General features: G+C 41.9%; 1 protein-coding gene across 16 annotated transcripts in view; it reads left to right on the plus strand.

The window, feature by feature from the left end:
- LOC127448476 (microtubule-associated protein 2-like) overlaps positions 1-24,274 on the plus strand; it is a 205,174-nt gene that overhangs the window by 61,016 nt on the left and 119,884 nt on the right. For 14 of the 16 annotated variants that reach the window (XM_051711026.1, XM_051711025.1, XM_051711028.1 and 11 more), the window contains exon 1: positions 11,934-12,248. The gene's annotated coding sequence lies outside the window, so the exon portion shown is untranslated. Of the gene's footprint in view, positions 1-11,933; positions 12,249-24,274 lie in introns of those variants that run through there. The other 2 variants (XM_051711021.1, XM_051711020.1) reach the window with 1 other exon arrangement.

A 24,274-nucleotide genomic window follows, 5' to 3' on the forward strand; every position in this document is an offset into this window, starting at 1 on the left:
ACTAGTGTGCTTGTCCTTTCTTCACATGACCGAGACATGTGTTTTTGAATTACCAATGCCCACCTTTATCCTACTTCATACGGTGCTGGCGTGCCACAGATGGCTAAGCCCATCAGGCACACTATTTTGAGAAGGCAGACGCCCATTGTACCAAGAAAGTGAATTAAAATAAACTGGGCTCACATCCTTGGAAGTTACAAGCATGAAAGAGGATTAATTCAGTAGATGGGGAGAACCATCTGTAGATGGGTTTGGGGTGGGGATGTTAGGAGGGGATCAGGGAACTCCAGGTTTGGTTCGTGCCCCTCTGCCTCTTTGCAGTGTGTTCCCAGATGATGATGACGATGATAGGAGAGAGTGTGAACAGCCAAAGGGAAGAGATAAATGAAGACAAATATGTGCTTTGATCTGTCCTAATAATGACAGTCAGCAAAACACCAGAGAACAGAGAGAGATAGGCCAACTAGAATGGCACAAAACAAGGTTTTAAAGAGATAGTTCACCCAAGAAGGATAATTCTATTAATATCCACTCACCCTCATGTTGTTTCAAACCTGTATGACTTTCTCTTTGCAATGGAATGCAAAAGGAAAAGTTTAGTTCCCTATCTGTCACTCACTCAACGTTGTGTCGATGTAGTGACACTAGGGGTCACTCTTGGGAACCCGAGACACCTCTGGTCTTTGATAAAAGGCCAATGAAAATTGGTGGGTGGTATTTGCATGCCACTCCCCCGGACATACGGGTATAAAAGGAGCTGGTATGCAACCACTCATTCAGATTTTCTCTTCGGAGCCGAACGGTCATGCTCATTGAGCTGAATACTACTGTTCATTCACCTCTCCTGGAAATGACGGCGCATTTCAGCTGCTTCTCCCTCCTCTGCACTGGTGCACTGCAGAGAACGCCCTTGGGCGCTTTGGCAGAAAAACAAGAGAGCATATTTTCTGAAAGAGCATTTTCCTCCTCTAAAAGAGTATATATTTCTCTAAAAGAGCGGCACACACGGAACGTCTTTTTAAAGACGCGTCTTTCTAAAGATGCCTATCCGATTGTGTGTTATTCCTGGTTGTGGTCTTTATCTCTCAAATTCGGATGGTCATGATCGCTGTCTTTCGTGCCTGGGCGCGACCCACATGGAGGCAGCGTTTGTGGATGGTTTATGTTCTCACTGCGAGAACATAACCATGGCAACATTGCGGTCGTGGCTTGCTTTTGTAAGAAAGCAAGCCACCCCAGCAGCTCCCCGCCTCGGTCCTTCTACCTACGGGTATGAGGCCAGTGCGGCTAGCACTGGGGGTGATTTGGGGACCCCAATGGGATCATCTCCGCCGGGTATCCCTCCGCAGACCTCCCATTCCCCAGCACGCTCATCTGCCCCAATCGGGCTTCCGGATGAGTTCGCCGGCTCGTCTCACGGCGAGTCTGGCTTCTTGTTTGGAGCCCCCGAAGATGATGGCTCTCGAGCGCAGCATCAGAGAGCGGGCTTGTCCAGTCGGACGCAGAAGCCTCAGCTGGGCTTCCCCCTTCGGGGACGATTGCCCAGTCACAGGCCGATGCCGAAATGATGGACATGCTTTCCCGGGCGGCCACGAGCGTCGGGTTAGAGTGGAACCCTTCGCTCTCCCCTGAACCCTCGCGGCTTGATGATTGGTTCCTGGGCTCGCGGCACCGCTCAAAGCAGCCACGCCCCGCTCCAGTGCCATTCTTCCCGGAAGTGCATGAGGAGCTGACGAAGTCGTGGGCGGCACCTTTTACTGCCCGGCCCCGATTCCGCAGTTCCCCCACTCTCACTACCCTTGATGGTGGGGCGGCCAGGGGCTATACGGCGATTCCCCCGGTGGATAAGGCACTCGCGGTGCACCTATGCCCGCAGAGCGCCGCCACTTGGCGCGGACGCCCTAAGCACCCATCCAAGCCCTGTAGACTCACATCATCCCTGACGGCTAAAGCCTACAGCGCTGCTGGACAAGCCACCTCTGCCCTGCACACCATGGCTCTCCTGCAGGTCCACCAAGCCAAGGCGTTGAAAGAACTGCATGAGGGTAGTTCCGCCCCAGATTTGATGCAGGAACTGCGCTCGGCGACCGACCTCACTCTCTGAGTGACGAAGGTCACGGCGCGGTCTCTCGGGCAGACGATGGCCACACTAGTGGTCCAGGAGCACCACCTTTTGCTCAACCTGGTCGAGATGGGTGAGGCCGACAAGACACGGTTCCTTGCTGCCCCCCTTTCCCAGGCGGGCCTATTTGGTGACACCGTCGAGGACTTTGCCCAGCAGTTCTCGGCGGTGAAGCAGCAGATGGAGGCAACCTGGCACATCCTGCCCCGGCGCGGCTCAATATCCTGCACCCCGTCTGTTCGTCGCCAAGGGCGTCCCCCGCGGTGACTGCACCGACCCTTCGGCCCGGCCCCGGCGTGGAGCCCACTGCAGGATGCACAGTCTCACAGCCGGTGCCTAAGAACCCACGGAGGTCCTCAAAGCGCCCCTGAGACGGCGACCCAGGGACGAGGGAACCCACTCACGTGGAGCTGGTAAAAAGACCACTCCATCCCCCAGTGGAGGGCCGGGCGGAAAATCTTTTGTTGCCTTTTTGTTTGATTTCGCCGCATGCCCAAGTGGCTCCGGTACCCAACAGTTCAGCAAAAGAGCGGCTTCCTTCCTCCCTGGGTCACATACCCGGTGTGTACAGTCGTCACCATGACTATTGTCCATGGGTTTTTTCTTGCAGGATTGCCGCTCCATCGGTGGCCTTTCCGCCCCTGAGCGCGGCTGTGGCAGTCTCCATGGTTTACGAGGACAGGCCTCTTCCTCCCCCATCCCAGGCTATTCTGGGTGTGGTCACAAGGAGCCAGGTAAGTGCTTCGATGTCCCTAGACTCAGCATGGCCTCAACATGGTGTGGCACCTCGAGCTCCGCCCCACCGCGAGGCCCCACCTGCCGGTACGTCCGACGATGTTGTCCCCTTGGTCCCCCTTGTGCGGAACTTGGACACGTGGCTCGCGCTTTCCAATCCGTCGCAGTGGCTGATCCGGACCGTCCGACTCGGCTACGTGATTCAGTTCGCCAGGCGCCCGCCCAGGTTCAGCGGTATTCACTTCACCTTGGTCAAGAGTGAAAACGCTGCCACCTTGCGCGCGGAGATCGCTACCCTCCTACGGAAGGGCACGATAGAACCTGTCCCTCCAGCCGAGATGAAGAAAGGGTTTCACAGCCGCTACTTCATCGTACCAAAAAAAGGCGGTGGGTTGCGGCCAATCTTGGACCTGCGAGTACTGAACCGGCTTTACACAGACTCCCGTTCAAGATGCTGACGCAAAAACGCATTCTGGTGAGTGTCCGGCATCAAGATTGGTTCGCGGCGGTAGACCTGAAGGATGTGTACTTCCACGTCTCTGTCCTTCCTCGTCACAGATCCTTTCTGCGGTTTGCATTCGAGGGTCAGGCGTATCAGTACAAAGTCCTCCCTTTCAGCCTGTCCCTGTCTCCTCGCGTCTTTACGAAGGTCGCAGAGGCTGCCCTTGCCCCGTTAAGGGAGGTGGGCATTTGCATTCTCAACTATCTCGATGACTCACTAATCCTGTTGTGCGCACACAGGGACCTGGTGCTCTCACACCTCAGCTGACTAGGGCTTCAGGTCAACTGGGAAAAGAGCAAGCTCCTCCCAGTTCAGAGCTTCTCTTTTCTTGGTTTGGAGTTGGACTCAGTCTCCTTGACGGCTCGCCTTATGAACGAGCGCACCCAGTCGGTGCTGGCCTGTTTGAAGGCGTTCAAACAGAAAACAGCAGTTCCACTGAAACTTTTTCAGAGGCTCCTGGGGCATATGGCGTCCTCGGCGGTGGCCACCCTGCTCAGGTTGATGCATATGAGGCCGCTTCAGCACTGGCTCCAGACTCGAGTCCCGAGATGGGCATGGCGCCACGGGACACATCACGTGGCCATCACGCCGGTCTGTCACCGTCTTTTCAGCCCTTGGATGACCTCTCATTTCTACGGGCAAGTGTTCCTCTAGAACTGGTCTCCAGGCGTGTCGTGGTCATGACAGACGCCTTCAAAACGGGCTGGGGTGCTGTTTACAGCGGGCACGCAGCCACCGGCCTCTGGACGGGTCCGCGACTGCATTGGCACATCAACTGCCTCGAATTGTTGGCAATTCTGCTCGCCCTGCGGAGGTTCCGGCCGTTGATCCAGGGCAAGCACGTGTTAGTTCGGACAGACAACACGGCAATGGTAGCATATGTCAACCGCCAAGGTGGTTTGCGCTCTCGTTGTATGTCACAACTCGCCCACTGTCTCCTCCTCTGGAGTCAGCAGCACTTCAAGTCGCTGCGAGCCACTCACATCCCGGGCAACCTCAACATTACAGCGGACGCGCTGTCAAGGCAAGTTAACCTCAGGGGAGAGTGGAGACTCCACCCTCAGGTGGTCCAGCTGATTTGGAGTCAATTCGGACGGGCACAGGTAGACCTGTTCGCCTCCCAAGAATCCTCCCACTGCCCGCTCTGGTACGCCCTCACCGAGGCTCCCCTCGGCATAGACACACTGACACACAGCTGGCCCCCTGGCCTACGCAAATATGCATTTCCCCCAGTGAGCCTGCTTGCACAGACTATGTGCAAGGTCAGGGAGGACGAGGAGCAGGTCGTCCTGGTAGCACCCTACTGGCCCACCCAGACATGGTTCTTGGACCTCACGCTCCTCGTGACAGCTCCCCCCTGGCGAATTCCCCTGAGGAAGGACCTTCTTTCTCAGGGACGGGGCACCCTCTGGCACCCGCACCCAGACCTCTGTAATCTCCATGTCTTGCGGTGGTAGACACAATCACTCAGGCTAGGGCTCCCTCTATGAGGTGCCTGTATGCCTTTAAGTGGCGTCTGTTCGCTAAGTGGTGTTCTTCCCGACGTGAAGACCCCCAGAGATACGCAGTCGGATCAGTGCTTTCCTTCCTGCAGGAGAGGTTGGAAGGGAGGATGTCCCCTTCCACCTTGAAGGTGTACATTGCCGCCATAGCAGCACACCACGACGCAGTCGATGGTACGTCCTTAGGGAAACATCATCAGGTTCCTTAAGAGGTGCCAGGAGGCTGAATCCCTCCAGACCGCGCCTTGTTCTCTCATGGGACCTCTATGTAGTTCTTCAGGGTCTACAGAGAGCCCCCTTTGAGCCTTTGCAGTCAGCCGAGCATAAGGCACTCTCCTTGAAGACTGCCCTCCTGACTGCGCTCACTTCCATCAAGAGGGTAGGTGACCTGCAAGCGTTTTCTGTCAGCGAAATGTGCCTGGAGTTCGGTCCGGGTTACTCTCACATGATCCTGAGACCCTGACCGGGCTATGTGCCCAAGGTTCTCACCACCCCTTTTAGGGACCAGGTGGTGAACCTGCAAGCACTGCCCCAGGAGGAGGCAGACCCAGCCCTGTCGTCGCTGTGTCTGGTGCGTGCTTTACGCATCTATTTGGATTGCACGCAGAGCTTTAGAATCTCTGAGCAGCTCTTTGTCTGCTTTGGTGCACAGCGGAAAGGAAGCGCTGTCTCCAAGCAGTGGATCGCCCACTGGCTCATTGACACCATAACTATGGCATATATCGCCCAGGACATGCCGCCCCTGGTAGGGCTACGAGCCCATTCTACCAGGGGTGTAGCGGCTTCCTGAGCCCTGCCCAGGGATGCCTCTCTAACAGACATTTGCAGAGCAGCGGGCTGGGCAACACCCAACACCTTTGCAAGGTTCTACAACCTCCGGTTGGAACCGGTTTCATCCCAGGTAGTGGCACGCAATACAAGCGGATAAGACCAGGATAGTCGGCCGGGTGTATCGCTTGCACATAGCGCCTTCCACCTCCTTTTGAGCTGAAGATGTGCGCCATTAATTCCCAGTAGTGTTCACAAGTTTGTTCCCTGCTTGACTTCCTCCGAGCCCTGTGGCAGTCGAGTTTTCGGAGAGATTCGCTGCCGGCCCAGTACACACGCTAACTAAGAATCCTGTTCTGGGGTAGGTGCTCCGCATGTGGTGGTTCCCTGTAAGGCTAACCCCATGCAATATATATCTTCCGCTAATTCGTTTTCCTGTTGGTAAACTGCATCTTCCTTGGGCAGAGCCCCTCTGCCCCAGTCTCCATGTTTGTAGTAACTCCTCCTCCATTGGGCAGGATCTACCTTGAAGACTCTCCACATGGTTGGAAAGACCATGTGATGTATCCTTCCACTTAAATATCCCCCCCTTTGGGCAAGGTGTGGTCTCCGCTGTGTCTTCCCCTTGGGAGGGACACCCCCCGACCAGACCTGGCGGCCCAGTCGGATAATCCCCCTTCTTTTTTAGGGAGTGGAAAAAAGAGAAGGGGAAAAGAGGCCATGACTGGGTTAAGCCTGTCTCTATCTTTTGGGTAGTCGACTTGTCCCCAAAAAGGGCCATTTGACACTCATAACTATGTTGCGGGATGTTACTTGTGGACCTGGTGTGCTGGCTATGAGGCACACAGTAGTCTGCCCACCAAACACCACCAGTTCACGTAACACAGTTCAGCCAATTGTGGCGTTTCATATAGGGACTCCTAGTGTCACTACATCGATACAACGTTGGTTGAGTGCCAGATAGTGAACGTCATGGTTACTTGTGTAACCTCCATTCCCTGATGGAGGGAACGAGACGTTGTGTCCCTCCTGCCACAACGCTGAACTACCCGCTGAAATGGCCGGACCTTATATCGGCTCCTCAGCATAAAACCTGAATGAGTGATTGCATACCAGTTCCTTTTATACCCGTATGTCCGGGGGAGTGGCATGCAAATACCACTTGCCAATTTTCATTGGCCTTTTATCAAAGACCAGAGGTGTCTTGGGCTCCCAAGAGTGACCCCTAGTGTCACTACATCGACACAACGTCCTGTTCTGGGGTAATTAGCGGAGGTTACACAAGTAACCATGACGTTTCTCTGATGTCCTATTTTTCACTTAAGGGGCCTCATTCTTGAAACACGAGCTGAATGAATTTTGTGTAAATCATTTGTAAAGCTTTTCTGATATAAATTCTCTCATTCATGAAAGTTTTCTTGTTTTCAAAATTTACAGCTACTCCCGACCATGTGTAAATTGTGTGTAAGACCTCCAAACAAATTTTTGTTCTTCCAGGCAAACTGCCATGACTACAAGTTTAATTAAATAAGTAATGACAAATTTTTTGAATAAAGCATTTTTTTTTTTTTTTTTATAAAACATATACTTAATTGAAAATGTGTTTTTGATTCCTGCATTTATTTCAGAAGTGCTTGGCATGGGGTAAACAGGTCATGGGAAGATGTAGTTTGTGTTTGGTTTTCTCAAAAAAATGAATACCTTCTAACATGACTAGTTTTAACAGTTTAATCATTAGATATGAGCTCTATAATCGAGGTTTCACTAATTCAGTATAGCTATCAATATATTACATTTAGAAGATAACGCATGGTCTATGTTAATGCTGTTAAACGTATATACTCACCGAACATTTATTAGAAACACCTGTATACCTACTTATTCATGCGATTATCTAATCAGCCAATTGTGTGGCAGCAGTGCAGTGCATAAAATCATTCAGATATAGGTCAGGAGCTTCAGTTAATGTTCATATCATCCATCAGTACTCAGTGATTTCGACCGTGGCATGATTGTTGGTGCCAGACGGGCTGGTTTGAGTATTTCAGTAACTGCTGATCTCTCCTGGGATTTTCACGCACAACAATCTCTAGAAATTACTCAGAATGGTGCCAAAAACAACAAAAACACATCCAGTGAGCAGCAGTTCTGTGGATGAAGACGCCTTGTTGATGAGATATGTCAACGGAGAGTGGGCAGACTGTTTCGAGTTGACAGAGAGGCTACAGTAACTTAGCTGGCAAATCTTTATTAGCTTACAGCATTTTGGTCAAAGACCTTCAGACATTCTGTTATTTTTCAAAAGATTCTTTCTGTTGCAAGACTGTTACCATCGTGATTTATCTGAAAAGTTTCACCAGTGATGCTGATGATGTGCTCAACTGAGCGAAATAAAAATAATGGTGGTGGACCTCCTGGACTGGTACATTTTTTACACTCAAGCTTCATGTCAAATAATTTTTCTTGACCTCTTGGACTCTTTCATTCACGTAAGAACCTTAGATGACAGCAAGAACATGCAATGACCATAAGTCCTTCACTTTCTTTCAGACTGGACACACCAATGTGTTTGCTAAATCAATATTTTACATCACTTAAAAACACTTTAGTGCTGTTCCGCATAGATGTTAAAATCTTCCTGTTCTCATTCACTAGTGAGTCTGATGACTTCCTTAAATGGTGTTTTCATGGCCGTGGATTATGATAATTGTGAATAAGCTTGCACGCGTGCCCTATTTACGAATGGTTGGAACTCGCTAACATACACAGGTTTAATTAACAAATCTGAAGAAAATTTTCGTGAAAGTCCATTTTATGCACAAATTACTCCCAATTTACTCACATATGTACTAAAGTTTCATGAATGAGGCCCAATGAACATAAATGGCAACAGATGCTATCAAGATACAAAAAAGATATATAAAGCATAACCTTTAAGGTATCATAAAATTAGTCCTTACCCTGTACATCTTATGCACTAAATACCAAGTCTTCTAAAGCCATATTCTGTAATAGCTTTAAGTAAGAAATAGATCAAAATGTAAGTCTTTATTCACTTTTAACACCCTTTGCATAGCCATTTTATCTCAATCACTCTCAAGCCTATTAACATATTGTACAGAACATAGAGTTCCCCTAGAAAAGTTCTGTATACACAGTATAAAATACAGCTGCATCAAGCACATCAAATTCTTTCAAAGGTTTTTTTTTTTAAATTTTTTTTAATTTTTTTTAAAGATTAATACTACATACTGTATATGAGTAAATAATGAACACTTTTTCAATATTCGGTGAGCTATTCCTTTTATAAGTAAATGGGCATCATTATTAAAATGTGTGCAATGTCCAATATGTTGAAATGCTGACTTTCAATCAGTGATGGTTCAGATCCAATATCGCTGCTCATCCTCTACTGTCCAAGCAGTGATGCTTGCAGGGCTGGGAAGAGCTCTGAGACTTTGTTCGCATTTGCTCCTATAAAGGCCTCATTCACCCCCACTAGTGAGCAGAGAGCTCCTTGGAAGAATTACTGCATTGTGATGAGTCAGTCAGGGAGGAGACTCAATATTGAGGTCCTCTGAACTGCAGTGCTGTCAATTTTCCATTTAATGTTTCCTGTCTGTGATACTCTGGTATGTCATATGCCACAAAAATACCACAAAAATAATATTTTGACCCGTCCCTCCTTTTCTTAAAAAAAAAAAAGTAATCTGGGTTACAGTGAGGCTCTTACAATGGAAGTGAATATATGGGGTGAATTTAGTATTAATATAATTAATAAATGCATGGGGTCAATCTGTAAACCTTAAAATACTCACTGTTTCGAAAGTATAGCCACAAGATGTAAACAATATGTGTGTTGACATGATTTTAGTGTGATATATGGTAACATGATTTTAGCAGCTTCTTTGCCATGACAATGTAACGACGTAAACCCTAAAACCCTAAAATGACGATTTAAACAACTTTGTAGCTCAATTATTACATGAAGTAGCTCAAAAATGACATTTTAACAGAAGATTTAATGTAAGTAGTTTTTTTTAAATGAAAAGCTCCACATTTATGCCTTTAAACCCTCAAAAAATTGGACACATTCACTTAAATTTTAAGTAAGTGTAACCTCAGTTTTTTTTTTTTTTTAAACAAAAGCAGGGACTACTTGAAATTATATTTTGTGGTAATCAACATTATGCCACAAATGCTGTCGATCAAGCTTAACTTGTATTAAATAATAATAATAATAACGTGCATTTATATAGCACTTTTCTAGGCACTCAAAGCGCTTTACATAGTATAGGGGGAATCTCCTCAACCACCATCAGTGTGCAGCATCCACTTGGATGATGCGACGGCAGCCATAGTGTGCCAGAATGCCCACCACACACTACCTATTGGTGAAGAGAACCCAGGAATATTCCTTTAACATTTTACAGTCAGATCAAATGATGAATCAAGATAGAGATCTTAAAAATTGCGGCTGATATTACATTTGGTTCATTTATTACACTGAAAATGTAAAATCAAGTAGCCTTTATCAAGTAAAAAAGAAAAGTTCAGCTTTTGACACAAAGTACAGCAGATCAATGTCAGTTAAACAACAACTGACCAATCAGATGAATCTGGGGCAGGATAAGAAACTTTAGGGCCTTATTTTAAGTGTGTTAGGATTAAGCGCAGCGCTATGCCATAAGTCGTACATGCAAAGTCAGTGGGCATGGCCATGTAGTTTTGGTATTTTCGTGCAAACATGCGCTAAGTTTAGGCGCAAGTGTGTTTGGTGAAATCGTATACGCAACGCGCAAATGTGCTGGGTCAAGTGCAATTTAATTCTGAGGTTTTCTCCGGTTATTATTCCACCATCTGCATCCTATTATATAGTCCATTCCCTCAAGCACCAGCGATATAAACCAAGACAGCACATTCATAAAATGTTGGTAGTGTGAATCGACTGTATGCAGTGAATTAGACAAATTGAAAATTACGTTCTATTGTGTATTAACTGCGTCATTGATAATTCTCGCTCCACGCTCCTTTTATATGCATGGAAATTTTATTCTTGTCAGAATTTGGATGTAGGCTCCGTTAAATTACAGAGAATGTAAGTATTATTAATAATTTTCATCTACTGACACATAAACCATGGCTAATATTAACAGTGATTGTATCAGCAAACACTTTACTTCTTCCGGTCAATTTTGATTATGAAAAATGTAATTCATTTATTGAAACACGAAAAATTAAACCAAAAATATTTCTTCATTGAAATTACACTTAAAACAAAACAAAAATATAATAGAATAATGAAGTGGTCAAAAAATCAAACCAATTATAAACATTTTACCATCTCCAATTTCTTCCATCGGCCCGTGTTTCAGTGACACTCTACAACAACAGGTGGAAAAATACCATTAAAAATAAATACAATTGTAAATTTTAACATAATAATTATAATTGAAAAATAAACCATGACCTAGAGATAGTAGATAACACAAATCTCATATTTTTTTGTTTCATATAAGCTGGCTACAACTCTGATGCTCTTGGACATAATTTCATGTTCCACTATATTTTCAGAGTTTGGACATTAACTTTATTACCACCTGCTGGTGGAATCTCCAAACTGCAAATGCAGGAACTGAGTTTAAACTTCGTGCTGAGTTAAAACATAGTTTTCAAACGTCTTAGTGCAGCGACCTAATTCTCAGGAAAATAGCAAATTGCGCTTTGTGCCACTTCATTAACATACAGTACACCCACAATAGTGTAAACACCTAACCACGCCCACTCGCGTTTTGCGTTGGCACAAAAATAGCGATTAGAATTAGTGCTTTCATGAAAATTGTATAAGACACTGCATGTAGCGCTGCGCTTCGCACACTCACGAAAATAAAGCCCTTAGTGTTTTAAGTGTGTACATTAGCAATGGTTTATGGGACTTAATGTGTCTATAAGCATGCTTTCTGTTCTATTCCACTGCACCCTAGATGTTTTTAATGAAACTACATTGCGTTTTGTGTGAACACCCCTTTATTATAACTATTACAATAGGAAACTGCAACACAACAAGCTACAGTAATATATTGTAGATAAAGCCTTCATTGCTTTTAATGCAGAGTCATTCTTTACATTACATCATTTAAATAGCCTCCATCAGAGCTGTGCGTCTCGGATCCTGAATTCTGGAATCTTCTGTTCACTGATTCATGAATTCTTCAGTCCTGGACTTGCTTATAATCTATGAGGCTGTTAATTATATTACAATTCTCAATGACACACACACACACACACACACACACACACACACACACACACACACACACACACACACACAGCCCTCCTCCTCGGCCATCTCCCACTCTCACACTTGCTGTAAGGTGGCTGAATGAAGAGTGTGTGCTATACTCACACATGTAGTGTCCGTTTCAAGCTGTTCCGTGTCTTGGTCATTAACGAAGAGCGTCCGTTGTAGCTTCCGAGGTCACATGACTGGTATAACGGGACTCTGAAGACACCTTGATCTCACCTGCTATTTGTCCCTCTGTTTCTCTCTCCAGATCCATCTGTGGTTCTTTCCTTCTCTCTCTGTCTGTGCTACACACCGAGATCAGGATTCCATAAGGTAGGCACGTCTGCTTTTTTATTCCTCATTTTTGTAGCTTTTTTGTCTGTCTCTCTCCTTTTCTCTGCCTCTCTGCTTGCTGTGCTGCAGAGATGCTGCGTCACTATGTGTAATGCGCTGGCACATAAGGTGTGCAAGGATCTGTCAGGCTGCTATAGGCAGTACCGGCATTCTGCTGTCTACTAACATTTCCTTATTTGTCCTTTCCCCTCTATGCAAAAGGATTTATAAATGTCTTTCATTGTTTTGTGGATTAACACTTCATTTATTATATACAAGGATGTAACTGCATATTCAGGATTTGGGGGAGCCAAACATTAAAAAAAATCTATATTGGTTTAGCTTTAATCTGAATATTGGTGGGATTGTGTACCCCTTAATGTTTAAGGTTGTTAGAGCCCTGATGATATATGGTTTGTGTGTGTGTGTGTGTGTTTGTGTTCATATGCTTTTGCAGTTTTTCAGAGATCTCCTGTGCAGCAGTGTACCTGCTAACTAGCTGTGTTATCATAGCTCTCTATACTGGACCTATAGAGGAGATGTGTGTTTTGTGTGTGTGTGTGTGTGTGTGTGGTGTGTGTGTATGTGTGTTTGCGGTTCGGGATAACATGCTTGTTGGTGTCAGGGTGACGTGACGCTGCCTGTCTAGACACCTGCCATTAACATCATCCCTGACTGTCCAGGTGCATGACAGCAGTGATTTAATGATTGTGTGTGTCACTAGGGGAGAGTAGCATGACCAAAATATTACATCATGGTATGAGTAAATTTTCGGTAACACTTTATTTTACAGTGTCCTTGTTACACATATTACATGTAATGACTATAGTAATAACAGTAAATTATGCATAATTACATGTAACTAACCCTAATCCAAACTCTAACTCTAAACCTATAGTAAGTACATGTTGTTAATTAACATTACTCAGTACTTACTTGTGTAACAAGGACACTGTAAAATAAAGTGTTACCAAATTTACTATCATAGTAATAGTATACAGGTATGTCATGATTTAGCTATTTTTGCTGGAAATTCAACAAAAAGGGTTTATATGAACTAACTATGTGCTGATGTTTTTTTCTTTTCTTTTTATTTGGAACTTGATGGATGCAAGCCAAAAGATTCGAGAACACTTTACTGTGAGGTTGCATTAGTTAACATGAACTAACGGGGAACAATACTTTTACAGTATTTATTCATCTTGTTCATTTCAATGTGCATTTTTAAAATGAGAAGTTGTATTGCTAATATTAGTTGATGCAATATGAACTAATATGAATTAACAATGAATAATTGTATTTTCATAAATTAACCAAGATTAATAAATGCTGTAAAAAATATTGTTAATTGTTCATTCATTATACCTAATACATTTACTAATGTTAACAAATACAACCTTACCTTAGAGTGTTACCAAAGATTAATTCTTAATACAAATATTAATTCAAAACAAAATGAAAGATTAGTCTTTAGTCTAGCATGAGTTTAGCATTATATAACACCTGTGTTAAAACCAAAAGACTCAAAACAGTAAAACCAATTTAAATGGTCACCATTTCTTATATGTTTTTCACTATTTTTAATCACATTTTTCACTAGTTCATTTAAAATGGTCCTGCGATGTGACAAAAAAGTATAAACATTACATGTATTCTTTCAATTAAAATGAAGTCAGTGAAACAGCATACATAGTCATTAATTAGCAAAGTAATTAACAAAATGCTGTTTAAAATAGTTTTAGATGGAGTTGAATATGTCCATGTCCATCTTTTTTCACCCCTTTTTCTTTCTCAACCCTTATCTCCCCCTCACCTGTAGTGTGGTCATGACAGAAAGCTTGTGTCATAGGTAATGCTACCTTTTCTTAACCATTTATTCGTGGCCCTCAGCACCCCAGTGCGTGTGTGCTGAATAAGGTCATGATACCTTCACAAGGGCATCACACAAGGCAGAAAAGCACAGGAGCAGCATTTCACCTGCTGTCTATGGCAGTCCTGTAGTGCCGGAATGGCAGGAATCCAGCTCTGCTAACTGTTGTCCTCAGTGACAGCACAGCCATTACACCTCCACTCACAGTCATACAGGAGTGTGCTTGTTTTGTTTTTTTACTGGATTTGTGTGTGCATCTTTGCTTTAAAGGGATAGTTCACCTAAAAATGATAATTATGTCATTATTCAATCACCCTCTTCTCATTCCAAACCATATGGGAAACCTTTCTTTCTTCCATGATGTACAAAATGAGATTTTAGGCAAAATGACAGCCTTAGTTACCATTCACTGCCATTGTATGAAAAAAAAAAAAAGATGCAATGAAAGTGAATGGTGACTGAGATGAACATACTTTCCTTTTGTTTTCTACAGAAGAAAGTCATACAGGTTTGAAACAAGTTGAGAGTGATAAAATGATGACAGAAATTTCACTTTTGAAAGTGAACTATTCCTTTAAAAATGTTGATTCTGTGAAGAAATGGGACTCCAAACTTCAAGTGATGAGTGTTTGTTTATGGTCATTGCTGTGCAGTGCTGGGTAGATTAGTTCAGAATTGCAATCTGGAATTGATTACAAATGACTAAAACTGCAATCAGTAATGTAATCTCTTGGATTATATTTTTCAGGTAATCTGATCTGATTATTTTTGGATTACTTTTAGATTACCTCTGACCTAACTCAGAGGAATTTTTTATGTCACATGCATTTTAGTAGGATAATACTATTCTGACATAATTTTGCTTAAATACATTTAAGAAAACTTATAGAATCTAAATATGAGAATTTATTTTACTTTTTGTGTTCTGCTCACTATTATGGCAAAGATTTTTTAAATTATTGTTTTCCATTTTTTATTTTATTTTATTTTGTCCAGACTTCCAGAATCAATAAGTAGTGGAGGTCACATGATATGACGTTGACATAGTATTTCACAGCTATACATCAGCAGTGTTCAGTTCGTCACGGCTTGGTTTTATATCAGCAGAAAGCTGATTTAATGAAAAATTTCAAGATTTTAAAAAATAATTATGGGAATCAATAAATTATGAACAATATACTGCCATTGCTGGGTTATTATGTAATCATGTAATCTATTAAAATTTAAATAGAATCTGATTACAAGTATATGATTTTTCTAATTTGATTACGTAATACAGATTACATGTAATCTGTTGCTATTCAGCACTGTCGCTGTGTTATACGCATGTCATTTATGAAGAATTAAAATGCTCTTCAGTGTCATGTAGGAGAGCGTGATGAGTTTGAATTGTGTACTGGGCACACAGTCTCTCTCTTTCATTGGGATGCACTGCAGTGGGGAAAGCAATGATTTAATGCCCAAAGGGGGGCTTGGTCACCCCTTTCTGCTCTTGTCTGGGAAGGGTAAGAAAAGACATACAGACAGGGATGGCATGGCTCTCAGCCTGCTGAGAGTGATGCTGTCTGCCAGTGTCCCATCCTTGAGGGTGGAGAGGTGGGAGAGAGAGAGTGACCAAAGAGCTTATCAAATCTTAGACATGTCTGCTCTCTGAAAGCAAGCCTGATGACTCTGGCTGTTTATCTCTTTCCTGACCAATTAAATAATGACGTAAAATCCTTGCTGAATAGATCAGCATTCCTAGTTTTGGATGCTGGAAAATTACATTAAAATTTACTCATTGTGTTCTTGTGGGTCAGGGGTTTTCAAACTTTGGTCCAGGGACCCCCAGAGGTCTGCAAGGGGGTACAAAGGGGTCCACAGAAAATTTGAAAGAAAACTGAAGATTTTTACAATTTAAGGGCAGTCAAATGAAGTGAGCTATTAATTAAATATTTTATTATTGTTTTGAGACAGTTGCTGTTTTCTGCTTTCTAAATTATAATTTTTTTTATAAACCTGAACTGTAAAAAGTGGTATTCTGCAATTGTTACCTTAAGAAGCTATATCTGCCTGACAAATACAAATTTACTTTACTGGTATAACCTAATGAGGTCAGGTTGTTTCCGTGATGTTAAATATTGCTTTTGATAATACTAGAAATATTTAATAAATATTAGGGATGGGACGATATATACAATTTTGATATATCGCGAACCAAAAAAATTACGAACCATTTCATGGCATAACTTGATATTTTGAAATTTGAAACATTGTTTTCTGTCCATGTTATCATAAATGAAATGACCCGTCAGACATCTTAATCTGCCTATGGCTTAATTTTACCACTACTGCGCTTTTTTCTACATTGTGTACTGGGTTCACACAAGGTCCTTAAGTGCTTAAAGTGCTTGAATTTAGCTTTTAGAAATGTAAGTACTGGAATACCTGGAAAATCGCCTTGTTTTGATGAAAAGTGCTTGAGATTAAAATGCATCATTTCCTCTGTGTAATGTGTGTTCATCAATTATGAAGCAACTTCACTTAAATTGAACAATGTGTCTTAACATCCTTTTTGCTCTTTACAGTCAGATACAAAAGTAAAAAGAAATATACATTTTAATCACAGAGCGTGGATGCGCTAAAGAAACCAAGAGATTCTCATTGATGTTCGCTGAACCTGAACACTGTGTAATGCACATTAAAACTCTTAAAGTGACAGTACCTTTTTAGTGTTTCTTATACAAATGAATGCAAACTCAATGTTTTTACTTGTAAATTGTACACATTATTTCAAACAGTGATAGCTCATATCATTAAAATATATACCATTTAATGATATAATATTAATTAATAGAATATAGAATTTTTGTATTTTAACAAAGTTAAAATGTGATTATAATGATGATGACAAACAAATGATTAAAAAAAATTAAATATTCACTTTCAAATACTTTTTTCAGGACAGGTTTTGTTCAGTTCTATTGCTTGTTCTGCACCTGATAAGCCTGAATGTACCCCACTATTTTTGAATGCTTATTTGTTTGTGATCTTTTCTTATAGAGAATTAGCATGAGCATTTATATTGTACATTGAACTTTATTTGGATGAGAAATTATAATGTGCATTTTGCTCATACATGTTTTCAGAAAATAAAACATTTCGAACCAAATCGTGAAATAACCATGTCGTCCCATCCCTAATAAATATTGTATAAATTATATATATATATATTCACAAAATTCTTAGGCACATAAGATGTTTCACAAAAGCATTTGTCTTAAGATGTTTATTTATATCTTCAGCTTTAGTGTGTCAATAGGAAATATAAATGTTAGACTCCCAAGCATTACTTTTGCAAGTAGAAAAGATTAGAATAGAAGAACAGGGAGCCCTGCAACAGATGTCATGGCCCCCACAAAGCCCCCCACTGAACATCGTGTCAGTCTGAAATTACATAAAGAGACAGAAGCAATTGAGACAGCCTAAATAGATAGAAGAACTGTGGTGAATTCTCCAAGAAGCTTGGAACATCCTATCTGCCAACAACCAAGAAAAACTGTGTCCAGGTGTACTTAGGAGAATTGGTGCTGTTTTAAAGGCAAAGGTAGTCACACCAAATATTGATTTAGCTTTTTTATGTTTACTGGACTTTGTATGATGTTAATTGATAAATGAAAACTATTTATGTCATTATTTTTGAAGACGTCCTCACTATGCAACATTTTTCACAAGTGCCTAAAACTTTTGCACAGTACTATATATATATATATATATATATATATATATATATATATATATATATATATATATGTGTGTGTGTGTGTGTGTGTGTGTGTGTGTGTGTGTGTGTGTGTGTGTGTGTGTGTGTGTGTGATATATATATATATAAAGTCAGAAGTTTACATACATCTTAGCCAAATACATTTAAACTCAGTTTTTCACAATTCCTGACATTTAATCATAGAAAACATTCCCTGACTTAGGTCAGTTAGGATCACTATTTTAAGAAAGTGAAATGTCAGAATAATAGTAGAGAGAATTATTTATTTCAGCTTTTATTTCTTTAATCACATTCCCAGTGGGTCAGAAGTTTACATACAATTTGTTAGTATTGGTAGCATTGCCTTTAAATTGTTTTAAAGGAAGAAGCCACTGCTCAAAAAACCGCCATAAAAAAGCCAGACTACAGTTTGCAAGTGCACATGGGGACAAAGATCTTATTTTTGTAGAAATGTCCTCTGCTCTGAAGAAACAAAAATGTAACTGTTTGGCCATAATGTTACGTTATGTTTGGAGTAAAAAGGGTGAGGCTTGCAAGCCAAAGAACACCATCCCAACAGTGAAGCATGGGGGTGAAAGCATCATGTTGTGGGGGTGCTTTGTGGCAGGAGAGACTGGTGCACTTCACAAAATAGATGGCATCATGAGGAGGGAAAATTATGTGGATACACTACCAGTCAAGAGTTTTGAAACACTTGACTGAAATGTTTCTCAGGATCTTGAAGGTGTATGCTTAAATGTTTTAAATTAGTTTTGTAGACAAAAATGTAATATAAATGTATTTCATTATAAAACTAAAATTTAATTAAAAAAAACAGTTTTTGAAATTGATGACTTGGACCAAATAATAAAGACAAGCAACCAATAAGTGCCCAACATAGATGGCAACTCCTTCAGTACTATTTAAAAAGCATCCCAGGGTGATACCTCAAGGAGTTGGTTGAGAAAATGTCAAGAGTACATGTCTGCAAATTCTAGGCAAAGGGTGACTACTTTTGGAGTTTGTTTAGTCAAAACATAATTCCCATAGTTCCATTTATGTTATTCCATAGTTTTGATGACTTTACTATTATTCTAAAATGTGGGGGAAAAAATTATAATAAAGAATGAGTAAGTGTTTGAAAACTTTTGACTGGTAGTGTATATTGAAGCAACATCTCAAGACATCAGCCAGGAAGTTAAAGCTTGGTCTCAAATGTGTCTTCCAAATGGACAATAACCCCAAGCATACCTCCAAAGTTGTGGCAAAATGGCTTAAGGACAACAAAGTCAAGGTACTGGAGTGGCCATCTCAAAGCCCTGACCTCAATCTGATAGAAAATGTGTGGGCAGAACTGATAAAGTGTGAACAAGCAAGAAGGCCTACAAACCTGACTCAGTTACACCAGTTCTGTCTGGAGGAATAGGTCCAAAACTCCAGCAACTTATTGTGAGAATCTTGTGGAAGGCTACCCAAAATATTTGACCCAAGTTTAAAGGCAATGCTACCAAATACTAACAAAGTGTATGTAAACTTCTGACCCACTGGGAATGTGATGAAAGAAATAATATTTAATAATGTTTTTTTTTTAGGCAAACCAGTTAAACATTTTGTCAGTGTAATTTTAAACAATAAGAAACAAAAACAAATCTGCATATATACAGTGTATATACAGTGTGTGTGTGTGTGTGTGTGTGTGTGTGTGTGTGTGTGTATATATATATATATATATATATATATATATATATATATATATATATATATATATACACACACACCGATCAGCCACAACATTAAAACCACCTGCCTAATATTGTGTAGGTCCCCCTCGTGCCACCAAAACAGCGCCAAACCGCTTCTCAGAATAGCATTCTGAGATGATATTCTTCTCACCACAATTGTAAAGAGTGGTTATCTGAGTTACCGTAGACTTTGTCAGTTCGAACCAGTCTGGCCATTCTCTGTTGACCTCTCTCATCAACAAGGCATTTCCGTCCACAGAACTGCCGATCACTGGATGTTTCTTGTTTTTGGCACCATTCTGAGTAAATTCTAGAGAATGTTGTGTGTGAAAATCCCAGGAGATCAGCAGTTACAGAAATACTCAAACTAGCCCATCTGGCACCAACAATCATCCATGCGCTTATCTAATCAGCCAATCGTGTGGCAGCAGTGCAGTGCATAAAATCATACAGATATGCGTCAGGAGCTTCAGTTAATGTACACATCAACCATCAGAATGGGGAAAAAACGTGATCTCAGTGATTTGGACCATGGCATGATTGTTGGTGACAGATGGGCTGGTTTGAGTATTTCTGTAACTGTATATGGTAATAAACTGAGAGTACAGAAAATTGTGTGTACTGATTTGGATCTCCAAACAGGACAGCTGTGTCCTTTGTTCTTTCTAAACCATATTTAAATAGACTTTTGTGGGAAATCCGCCTCTAAATACAACCATCCCATGTACTCTTAATTTATCAACAATGTTTTACCTGATTTATCTGATGTTTATTATCCCTCATTTGTTAGCAAATAATTGCTTTGAGAAGAAAACTGTCTCCGGCTTTATTTCCACGCCTTCATCTGCCAAATGGATCCTTACAATCTCATAACTCAAAGACATGTCAAAGACATTATTAAGGTCCATAGTTCAGATAATATTACAATATAATGAAAGATAAATCCCAATTCCATCATCTGAGATTGCCATTTTTATTGGTTTATTATAAGTGTATGAGATGAGATGTCTGGCTTTCAGAAAATAATAATGCTTAATATTGTAATTTTGTGATATCTTTATTATGATTATCATTTTATGATTTACAGTATTGAGGTGTCTGTCTTCTAAACCACTTACAAACAAAGTCCTCTTTATAGTGAGACACTATATACTGTAAGGAACAGTCTTCTTTTAGTGGTGCACCGATCAGGAAATTTGAGGCCAATTCTGATCTCCGATTTTTTTAACACTAAGATCGGGTGATATCGATTTTTTTAAAGTGCCCTTTGCCACACTTTTGGAAGTTGGCATGCCCCACACTGTAAAATTATGGAAACACTTTACAAAAAGTTTCCATTTGTTAACATTATTTAACAACATTACTGTAGTTTACATGAACTAATGATCTTAATGTTAGTTACAACATATACGATTACATTTTTAAACTCAAAAGTTGTATTAGTTAACATTAGTTAATGCACTATGAACTAACATGAACTAACAATGAATAATTGTAATTTTATTAACTAACATTATAATTAATAAATGCTGTAAAAATATATTGTTCATTGTTAATTCATGATACCTAATGCATTAACTAATGTTAATGAATGGAACCTTTTTATAAAGTTACCAAAATTAAATTAAAATTACATTAATTGTGAATTGCTAACATTTATTTGTTTTGATACAATTATTAATAGTTCTGTTGTCAATTTCAAAGGGTCATTGTGACATACTGGTAAGCAGTAAAAACCATGAGACCATCACACACAGTAGAGATACGTTCAAAAATAAGAAAAATATATCCATTACAAGCTCTAAAACTGCTCCAGTGAGAAATCACTAATATCTATGATTTGTTTATGGTCTTTGGCGTTTTGCAGTAACACCAATCACTAATTATTAAGCAAATGCATGAAGATGCGGTGCCATAATGGTTAAATGTAATTGCTGTGATTAGTGGTAATGTGACCAACATTAATCTGATTTAAATTGGGATCCTCACAGAATAGCGCTGAGATGAGTGACTGATGAGATATTGAGAGCACCTGGAGAGTACTCACATTTGATTGACGCTACAAGTGAGCATATTGAAGGGAGTGAAGCTGAAAGTGCACATGATCGCCCAGTCTCTTTCGCTCAACACAACGTCTGATTGTCACGAATCACGTTATCACGTATAGGCTACTCAGATTTGTATACGCATGTTTATTTGTTGTTTAATTCGTTTTTATACTCGTTTGCAGTCTCTTTAGCCTCTCCATGCTCACAGTGCAGCAAGTCAGAATTACTACCGTAATGACTCTAGAAAATGGGCAACTTAATATTCATACAATTGTATGTAGCAAATCCCTAATTTTGTGGAATGAGGAAGCGGGAGACGGCGTACTTCGTTCCAAAATACAGTCTTTATTCAAACACAAAAATCTTTGCTTTTCAGCAGAACGCTCTCAAACGCACACATTCTCGCTGGAAGCTCAGCTCTCTCCCTTCTACCGCAGTCTCTTCCCCTTTTATCTCTGTGTCACAGCTCACTGAAAATACAAACAGGTGTTAGCACAGGTGTAAATCCTTAACCATTCAGCTTTCCTGGACCTCACTCTCCACAGATCGGCACTCGATCACACCCCCGCCTCCACAGTGTAATTCATACACATTTTAAAAAACAAATCTGCATATTCATCCGAATAACAGCATGTCTGAAAAAGTTAAAATTTGTGAATACTTAGAATTGCCAACAATTCACCCTCCAGAGGCCACACTGTTATGCATCAAGGGCTGAGAAAGCGCTCATTCATTAGAGTAGCAGTGTATGTGTGATTTTCTGCATGCTGCAAAAAAGATCAGCCCTGATTCTAGGCACGATCGGCCGATCACAGACTTAAGACAAAGATCGGCCGATTTAGATCGAACGGCGCAACCCTGTCTTCTTTGGTTACTAAATTGTTCCTTTTCACAGTGGAATTGCATATTCATGGGCATCCTCACTGGTGTGGCTCTAAAGAAACTAACAAAAAAACAAAAACAAACAAACAAACAGTATTTAGTTTTTACTGTCAAGATGTTAAAAGTGCTGCAAGCTCACATACTGTATAACGTCAGGTATCACTGAAATTGGTGTACTGAGAAATCACTCCTGTCTCTGTGATAATCCTAGGCTCTGTAAAAAACCAAAGATGAGTCAAGGGAGTAGTCCATAGTTTTTTCTTTTTTTTTAAGCCAATCAGAGAAACTCTCTCTGCCTCTCTGTCAATCATTTTGCACAACGCAACAAGTTAGCAAAACAACTATAATCACCTTTAAAGTCAACATGGAATATGTATTTTTTAATGCATATCTTAATGCTTATTGTGCACAACCCATTGGTGCATGCTACTCAAAATAATGTTTGTTTTTGTAATATTTTAATAAAATTAATAACTTGCTCCTCCTCTTCAGAGCATTACCTCTCACTTTTTCAAACCCTTTCCTCCAAACATGAGGCTCCATTCTAGTAGCATATATAACACCCACTTTCCCTATCTGTCACTCACTCGACGTTGTGTCGATGTAGTGACACTAGGGGTCACTCTTGGGAGCCCGAGACACCTCTGGTCTTTGATAAAAGGCCAATGAAAATTGGTGAGTGGTATTTGCATGCCACTCCCCCAGACATACGGGTATAAAAGGAGCTGGTATGCAACCACTCATTCAGATTTTCTCTTCGGAGCCGAACGGTCATGCTCACAGAGCTCAATACTACTGTTCATTCACCTCTGCTGGATCTGACGGCGCATTTCAGCAGCTTCTCCCCCCTCTGCACTGGTGCACTGCAGAGAATGCCCCTGGGCACTTCGGCAGAAATAAAATAGTATATTTCTCTAAAAGAGTGGCACACACGGAACATCTTTTTAAAGACGCGTCTTTCTAAAGATGCTTTTCCAATTGTGTGTTATTCCTGGTTGCGCTCGTTATCTCTTGCCTTCTGATGGTCATGATCACTGTCTTTCATGTCTGGGCACTGCTGACGCGGAGACAGCGTTCGCGGATGGTCATGTTCTCATTGCGAGGATATGTCCATGGCAACGTTGCGGTCGCGGCTCGCCTTCGTAAGTAAACAAGCCACCCCAGAGGCTCCCCGCCTCGGTCCTTTTACCCACGGGTATGAGGCCAGCGCAGCTAGCACTGGGGGCGATTTGGGGACCCCGATCGGGCTTCCGGATGAGTCCACCGGCTCGTCTCACGGCGAGTTCAAACTCTTGTTCGGAGCCCGCGAAAGTGATGAGCTCTCGAGCGCAGCATCGGAGAGCGGGCTCGTCCAGTTGGAAGCCTCAGCTGGGCTCCTCCCTTCGTGGACGTTTGCCCAGTCACAGGCTGACACGGAGATGACGACATGCTTTCTCGGGCAGCCGCGAGCATCGGCTAGAGTGGAACTCACTGCTCTTCCCTGAACCCTCGTGGCTCGTTGATTGGTTCCTGGGCTCGCGGCGCCGCTCAAAGCCACGCCCCGCCCCCGTTCCTTTCTTCCCGGAAGTGCATGAAGAGATGACAAGGTCGCGGGAGGCACTTTTTACTGCCCGGTCCCGATCTGGACAAGCCACCTCCGCCTTGCATGCCATGGCTCTCCTGCAAGTCCGCCAAGGAGCTAAAGGAACTGCGCTCGGCGACCGACCTTTCTCTCCGAGCGACGGAGGTCACGGCGCGGTCTC

Source organism: Myxocyprinus asiaticus, chromosome 11 (genome assembly GCF_019703515.2).
Source record: "Myxocyprinus asiaticus isolate MX2 ecotype Aquarium Trade chromosome 11, UBuf_Myxa_2, whole genome shotgun sequence".
NCBI lineage: Eukaryota > Metazoa > Chordata > Actinopteri > Cypriniformes > Catostomidae > Myxocyprinus > Myxocyprinus asiaticus.